The 8014-nt window shown below is 47.2% G+C and overlaps 1 long non-coding RNA gene across 5 annotated transcripts; it reads right to left on the reverse strand.

Moving 5' to 3' along the window:
* Positions 1 to 1243: 1243 nt before the first annotated feature.
* LOC136521932 (uncharacterized) lies at positions 1244 to 4134 on the reverse strand. Of its 5 annotated transcripts, none has more exons than XR_010775715.1 (4): positions 3512 to 4134; positions 2941 to 3439; positions 2174 to 2359; positions 1244 to 1668 (listed from the first exon to the last, which is right to left on the reverse strand). It is a non-coding gene; the product is annotated as an uncharacterized lncRNA (long non-coding RNA). The 5 variants fall into 5 exon arrangements; XR_010775716.1 differs by having other exon boundaries at positions 2174 to 2456; XR_010775718.1 differs by having other exon boundaries at positions 2174 to 2290; positions 2412 to 3439.
* Positions 4135 to 8014: the final 3880 nt, after the last annotated feature.

An 8014-nucleotide genomic window follows, 5' to 3' on the forward strand; every position in this document is an offset into this window, starting at 1 on the left:
GGTTTGGAGGCGAGCTGGGATTTGGGAGTGTGAGAGCGGTGGAGGCGAGAGTCGTTTCGCTTCTGTGTTGACTGTTGAGAGAATGAAAAATGTAGTGAAGTTTTTCGGCTTCTCGTCTTAATGTATTACTTCTTCTCTTTTTTGGACCCGCCTCTCCTGCCAACATTGCTTGTGGTAGGCGCCGCCTTCGATCCATTCCCAGCAGCAGCGTCCATCCAATGACCTCCGCCATTGTCCTTCCTCGCTCGATACTGCCCATCGCCGATATACTACTACTACTAGGAACAGGAATTACCTTGAGGGCCTGAAACCACAAGGAAAATAGCTAAATTGCCAAGAAGGCTTAGTGGTGGCCAACCGTCAAGCACAACCCGTCAAGGGTAGAGGATAAGAAAAAATAGTTTCCTTGGTAGTTCTAGCGGTCAAGGATGGTCTACTTAATTGGAGGCAAGCCCTCAAGGATAATTGGGTGTGGACAAGGAAATTACTTCTGATGGTACAAGCACCAGGGATTTCATATTCTTGAGGGCCGACCGAGTTAATACTTAGGGCCTGTTTAGTTCTTAAAATTTTTTACGCAGTACCCATTACATCGAATCTTGCGGCACATGCATGAAGTACTAAATGTAGACGAAAAAAAAAACTAATTGCACAGTTGGGTGAGAAATCGCGAGACGAAACTTTCGAACCTAATTAATCCATAATTAGACATTAATTGCTAAATATAATCGAAAGTGCTACAGTAATCAGAACCAAAAAATTTCGCATCTAAATACGCCCTTACTAGCACGGTAGGCGCACTTACGCTGCGCCCGCCGTATTGTTGCGTGCAACGCAGGTACTGTAAGTGAGCAGTTGTTTGTCAGTAAAATCATTAGCCTGCGGTTGTTTGCTACATGCCAGAAGCTTAGTATCTTAACAGTGAGCACGGCAGGTTTGATCCCATGTAACTAAAGATACCGAGGTACCGTTTAGTTCCACTTTATTTTGCAAAAATTTTCAAGATTCCCTGTCACATCGAATCTTTAGACGCATGCATAAAGCATTAAATATAAATAAAAAATAAAACTAATTACACAGTTTAAATAAAATTCACGAGACGAATCTTTTAAGCCTAATTAGACTATGATTGGACACTAATTGTCAAATAACAACGAAAGTGCTACAGTACTATTTCCTAAAAAAATTCGTCAACTAAACAAGGCCTAATCCTTCATAGTTAGAATATATTGAGCCATGAAAATATGCATAAAGATCTATAAAATGTGGTGAAGCTGAACATAGCATAATATAGCGTGGAATAGTCGACATCACTATATAAGGTATACAAATAAAAATGAATATCTCATCTTGGTGAGGATTACAAATATGGGCAAAGGGAGCTTTGCTGCTAAATATCTATTTCTTTCACTGTTTCGCGTAGTCCCAAAATCTTGAAATGGTATATAAAAAGGGGAAACACAAGTTGAGCTGTAATATCAAAGAAACGCATGAATAATGATCATATAACCTTGTGAGTCAAGTCTCAAGACTCAAGTTGAGCTGTAATATCAAAGAACCGCATGAATAATGATATGAGATCATCAATTCTCGCGTCTCTCACCAAAGCAGCTAAGTTTTCATCTTGAAGAAATTAAATGATTTTGTGTCTGCATCCCAAAGGCACACCTGAAATACAATAGGTAGTTATTAATTTAGATCTTGTCCAAGCATGGTCAGAGAGGGAGTGAACATGCAAACAACAGCATCCTTAATTGTTCAGAAAACAGGGGCTAAACATAACTGTATGAAAAACAGGAGAAACAATGCATGTCTCTTGTCTGTGTTGCTCCATTATTATAGGAGTATAATTGTTGCAGGTTCAGCAACCACGTGAGGCATGCATCTATAATGCCAGGATACAGGAGGCTCCTGATCACCACTCTCCATGGCTGTAAATATTCACATTCACAGCTTCAACCTCACAATTCTATTGAGTATGACATGAGGAATTCATCTGCTAAAAACAGTGTTGCTGCACGGACACATACTGAAATTTCAGAATTGCCAATATGCATCCTTGTTAGGGTGCATCACTGTTTACATCCAGGACGAAGCTAGGAAAAAATTTAGGAGGGGCTAAACAACGGTAATTAGCAAGAAAAGAGGTTCAGCAAATCTCAGCCCCTCATACCTGTACATCTACAGCTGAAATTTCAGACGGCGGCTCTACGGAGCTTCGCTTGCTCTCGAGCGGTAGGGGGGGCTGGAGCCCCCCTAGCCCCACCGCTGGCTCCGTGTCTGTTTACATCTTAAGGTTGCAGAATAATCTTGTCATATGTAAGGTAGACCTCAAGTGGTAAAAGAATCTTATCATCATCTGTAAGCAGAAACAAATACGAAGGCTCTTAGAATTTACCACGTAATGATACCTGTTGTAGTTGGCAAAAAGGTAGGGACTTGATGGTACCACGTAACTGATTATGCATAAGACCGCATCCAGTGACAAAAATGTATGCATACAGCATCAGTACCAGATTAACCAAAATGCTGACATATTTATATGGTAGTACATAATAAGAGAGATATGTGGAAAGGGAACTCAAACTAAAACTAAAAGAAAAGAAGAAATGGCTAAAATAGGAGAAAAGGAAGGCAAAATTGGTGACGACTATTTAGGAGTGGTTAGGTATTCAGTATAAAAAATGTCGTAAAGCACATAATTTCTGAGCATGATAGATAAACATGATTCTGCTGCCTAGCTAATAAAGACATGATTTCACTGGGACTATATACATGTGCAGACAACAAAAAAATGGAATAGGTAAACTGGTTGTTAAGTAAAAAAATAGGCTTGGTAAGATATGTATTATGTGAGCCTCAAAAGATGGCATGATCAGAATCTACAGCACATTGATAGAATCGAAGCTGCACTTTGAAGCCTTTATGTAAATCACACACCTCTATTAGCAAATGCCAATACGCAATATGTGCCTCAAACTGAAGCAATAACCAGAACACTCCAACTGTCGGTATATGTATGAGGAATGAGGAATTGCAGGCCTGGTAACATCCAGAAGTGTATCAAGTACATCAAGGGGTAACACTAACAAATGACATTTCTTTGCGTGAAATGTGTTAGGCTAGAGCAAGGAAAACGGACAACAAAATTTACCTGTAGCATTGAGCGGAGGTTGAGCAAATTAGTAATTCATTGTTTCCTGCAGGCTGTATAGCGATGAGCATGAATATTGGGAATAAATGAGGAGGCAATAGGAGAAGCAACCTGGGACAAAATCACCGCTAAGCACCTCGCTGTTGTGCACCACCCGACCTCGTTCTGCAGGTCACTGCATCCACACTACACGGCAGCGTGCTTCTGCTGGCGATGTCTTCGCCGAGGTACCAGACGGCGGCCCCTACTTCTGAGCTTGCCACTGAGCCCGCCACGACTTGATTCCTGCTTGAGACGGTGAGGTCGAATCGGATCAATTCCATGTAGAGAGGCAAAGAGAGAGAAGGTTGGACTCACAATTCGTGGCCGACACCAACTGATCTGCTGCATGCGAGGTCATGTGCAGCAGATGGTGCTCCCGCCTCGGCTCCCCTGGCGTTGTTCATGAAGCTGGGGGTGGAGGACAGGGTCAAGGCCGATGGCGGCAGGTCGGAGGTGGAGGCCGAGGCCGCGACGGCGGGGGCGGAGGGCGAAGCCTCGGGGTTCCGCGTGCATCCGCCGGCAAGGCTGACCGCCGCACCTGCGCGCTGCCCGCCGGGACAGATGAAGATCCCGCCTCGGCTCCCCTAGCGTTGCTCTTGAAGCTGGGGCGGAAGCGGCTCTGGGCGGAGGACTGGTTCAAGGCCGAGGGCGTCAGGTCGGAGGTGGAGGCGAAGGCCGCGACGGCGGGCGAGCGAGGCCTCGGGGATTCCGCGTGCAGCCGCCGGCAAGGCTGGCCGCCGCACCTGCGCGCCGAACGCCAGGGAAGATGAAGAGGCAACCAAGCGCCCGGCGCGCGCAGCTGCCATCAGGGCTGAACGCGGCATCCGCGTGCGGTGCCGACGGGGAGACGAAGTTTCGCCAGTCGCCATTAGCGGAGGCAGCGAGGCGCGGTGACGTGGATTTTTTTTTTATTTACCTTGCCGTGGAGAAGGTAGGGAGCAGAGACGGGGTAATGAAAGAGAGTAGTCATACCTACCCAGCAGTCCTTCGGAGACGTGAGGCTGTTGGTTCGGTCGTTTTTCGGTCATAATAGTATTTTTTTTACATTAAATTAATTAATAGTAATAATCTATGATCATATATAATTATAGTTAATGAACTTTTTTTTATGTCTCTCATCTGGGTATGAACCTGTACGTGGAACTGTGAGCATAACCGTTTACGTAAACAGTGTTAGAGGCTCTCTCCGGCCTTCAATTTTCTTGTGGTTGAGAGAGTACTTATTTCTTTGGTGGGTGTGGACCATCAAGGTAATAGTATTTTCCTTGACAACAACACCGTCAAGTCAATTATTATTTCGTTGACTTTATATAACACTCAAGGTAATGGTCTTCTCCTTGGCAGCGGCAACATCAAGTTAATTGTCTTCCTTGACGGTAGATGGTAGTAACGCTCAAGGTAATTGATGTTTTCTTTGGCCGCCATTCCCACGAAGTTAAATGTTGTTTCCTTAGCGGTATAGCCCTTACGGTAATTGTTGTTTGCCTTGGCTATCATCCCCGCCAAGTTAATGCAACCAAGCACATGTAGTTTTCAATAACATATTTGCATATATAATCGGATGGAAACTACAATTATATTTGCATATACAACACAAACAGAAAACGATCTCAAAGACCAAACTGAAATCACATAGGTGGCGTTTGGATAATGGGATAGACAAGGTGGGATAGGGAAACGGAGGGTGGTGTAAATAATTTCCCATGTTTGGTTGGTGGGATGGGGAAATGAACTGGGTTGAGGAAAGGAAAATGTGGCACTCATTTCCCACCGTTTCTATCCCACCGAGAGGGGTGGGTTATGCGCGGGTTACGGCGTTGGCGACGAATCGGTCGGAGCCGTGGCCGCCAACTCGCGCGTCGCCACCGCGCGCCGGCCCCTAGGGGCCAGACTGAAGCTGGATTCACGCCTATCGCGGTGCCCGTTGCTCACCTCGCGCGGCTGCGCCCCCGGACCTGCACAGTTGCCGCTCGCGAAAAGCAGCTGCTTCACTCACGCGGCTGTCGTAACCGCTGCTGGCCTTGCACCTGAGCCACCGCCACCGCCTGAGCTCCTCACCTCGCTCCCGACGCGGAGCCACCCTCACTTCACGCTCAGGTCCCAGGAGTAGCCGTCAACTCGCGGCGGCGGGCACTCGATTTGCTTCTGTCGGGTAGAGAGATCAGCGACGTGGATGGGGATGGCCGGCGGCGTGCAAGTAGCGCCGAATTCGAGTCCTCTCAGCCCAGATCCGGTGTCACCCCGCCGCGGATGAGTGCGGGATTGTGGGAGCGGAGGCGCCTGCTAGTTGCTGGATTCTCCGAGCAGATGCGTGTCGTGCTTTCGCTTGGCGGCTTCCAGCGCCTACACGAGTACTAGTTCCGTCCGGTCCAGCAGGTCACGAGTAAGGAGGAAGATAGGCAAGAGAAATATGCTCGGTTTTTTTAATAATTGACCTATCCCAAACCAAGTATCCAAACTCCCGTATGGGATAAAACATCTATAACCCTAACCTAAACCTACCCCATCATAACCCATCTCATTTCCTCAACCCAAACCCACTAGCTATCCAAACGCCACCATAGGTCAATTGGTGACCAGATGACGACAAAGATCAGAGATAGCAGTGACACAACACGAAAGCAAGAACATCGGAAAACACGGCTGAAACAGAGATAACGCAGCGAGAACGCAAACTCCAGCAGCAAAATTAGCCTGGCCGGTTTGAAAACCGATCTAGCTGTTTTTTTTTGAGAAACCTGGCTTGGTCAGGTGAGGAAACCTAGCTTGGTCTCTTTCTAGATGAAGCCGGTTTGTCTAACCGGCCTAGCCAATTTTTTTGAACAGCAGCCCGAGCCTAAGATCATCGTCATCACCGCTTTCAGCCAGCTATGATCACCATCATCATCTTCTGAGTTAGCATTGTTGTGTGGGGTGACCTTTTTACCAAGAAGGCAAACAAGAATTCACGTAAGGCTAGCGAACACCTGAAGGAGACTGGCGCAAAAAAGGCAAGGCTGGCTTCTACCGAAGAGGCGGGTTCTGCTCACTCGGTCCCTAGTCCCATGGTGTCTCCTGACGTTTCGAGCGCTCAGCTGTAGGGTAAGTCTAGATTTTATGCGGAGTACATTCGCTTGAGCGATGATTTGGTCCGTGGGCAACTCTTCGACCATGAGGTGCTGCAGCTAAGTTCTCACCCTAAGGATTATGGCGAAATGCGAGTTTATTCAGGGTTGAGCTCTTTTGGACAAATGAATTCTGTATAGGAGGAGACTTACTAGAGTGCTCGTTCTTTAGGGGCCACATCTCCTGGGTCATTGCCCGCGTGGATTACCACACGATTGGCTTCTTGCCAAACCCGGGTGCAGTCAGCTTCGCTGATGTGTGCGCCGGTTCATTCTCAGCTCTAGAGTTGGAGAGGGACCTTTTGAAAGTTTGTAATTCATCCCTTCTAGATGGTGGAACTTTCATGCTGCTAGTGTGAGTGGTTTATGTATTTATCTGCATTAGCTTTTGCTGTTTGGTTTCCACCCTTTGGTAGTTTCGTGTGACATTTTCGACTTTCGTAGACCATGCTCCTGGCTCGAGGGCTTCATCATCATGGGCATGCTTTTTGCCAGGGCTAGGAGAGAGATCTTGCAGCCAAGGACGTAAAGATCCAAGCCCTCGAGAAGGAGCTAGAGGCGGCTAAGAAATTGGCCGAAGAGAATGCATCCGCCCTCAAGACTGCGGAGGAGCAAGTTGAAAAGATGCGCCAGGACTTCGAAGGGTGCCAGAAGAGGAAACTCAAAGAGTGGAGCAAGCTTGTCGCTAGCGGCCAGAGGGCGGTGAACATGTACAAGGATCTCATTGAGAGCGTGGGCTTAGAGTCAGAGGCTCCCCAAGATGCTCCTGTTGTTGATTTCATGGAGTGGCTGGCGAATGAGCTGGCCACCATGAGCGACTACAAGACCATCGAGTCGGAGTATGCCTCTTTTGTTTCGCTTCATGCCTTCACTCAAGCCTTGGAGGAGTGCGGGTGCGATCATCTCGAAAAACTTGAGATCAAGGACCTGCAGACTTACTAGAACGCTCCTAGTCGCTCTCATGAGGCAGGACAAAGGTTCTTCAAAGGGTTTTGGCATCCTAGAGGACATGATCTTGCTCTCTTTAAGGCTACCATGAGCCGTGGCAAGGTGACTTATTTCCTTTTTGCTTTGTTTGTTGTTCTGTAATGGGTTGCGAAAGGATGCTCATGTGCCTCTGAAACCTACCTTGCAGTCTATCGAGGAGTGTGCGACTATCAAGGACAAGGGGCAAGAGTACATCGCCAAGCGAAATGCCTGTGAGGGTGTAGCTGGTAGCGGCTTAGGTGAAGCGGCTGCACCATCGACCCCTATCACCTAGACCCGGTCGATGATGGCACTAGCACCCCTACCGAAGACGCTGCTAAGGATAGGGTAGAAAACTAGGATTTGTTTGTAGTTTTTGAGACATTGCATTTGTGTGGATGTTGGTTGTAAGACGGCTTAAACTCTTGTGGTTTTGGTGCATAGGTTCCAGACGCGAAGCCTACACAACCTATGGATATCTATCCGCTTATGATTAATTGCAATGGCTTTCATGTTGGAGGCGCGTCCTGGTCTTGCCACCAGGAGAAATTTCCAAGATCTAGTATGACTGGATTTTTGAGGTCACGCTTCCGACGCTTTCTTAGGAAAGAAGATTTCTTTGTAGGTTCTTATATTCGTAATTTAATGCGTCTATTTTGGAAGATCGAAAAACTCACCATGAACAGTCTAAGCGTGATCGCGGGCAGTCCTCGGCCTCCAACCTGAAAGATCCCAAGGGGGAGCTGGC

This window comes from Miscanthus floridulus, chromosome 18, assembly GCF_019320115.1.
Source record: "Miscanthus floridulus cultivar M001 chromosome 18, ASM1932011v1, whole genome shotgun sequence".
Lineage (NCBI taxonomy): Eukaryota > Viridiplantae > Streptophyta > Magnoliopsida > Poales > Poaceae > Miscanthus > Miscanthus floridulus.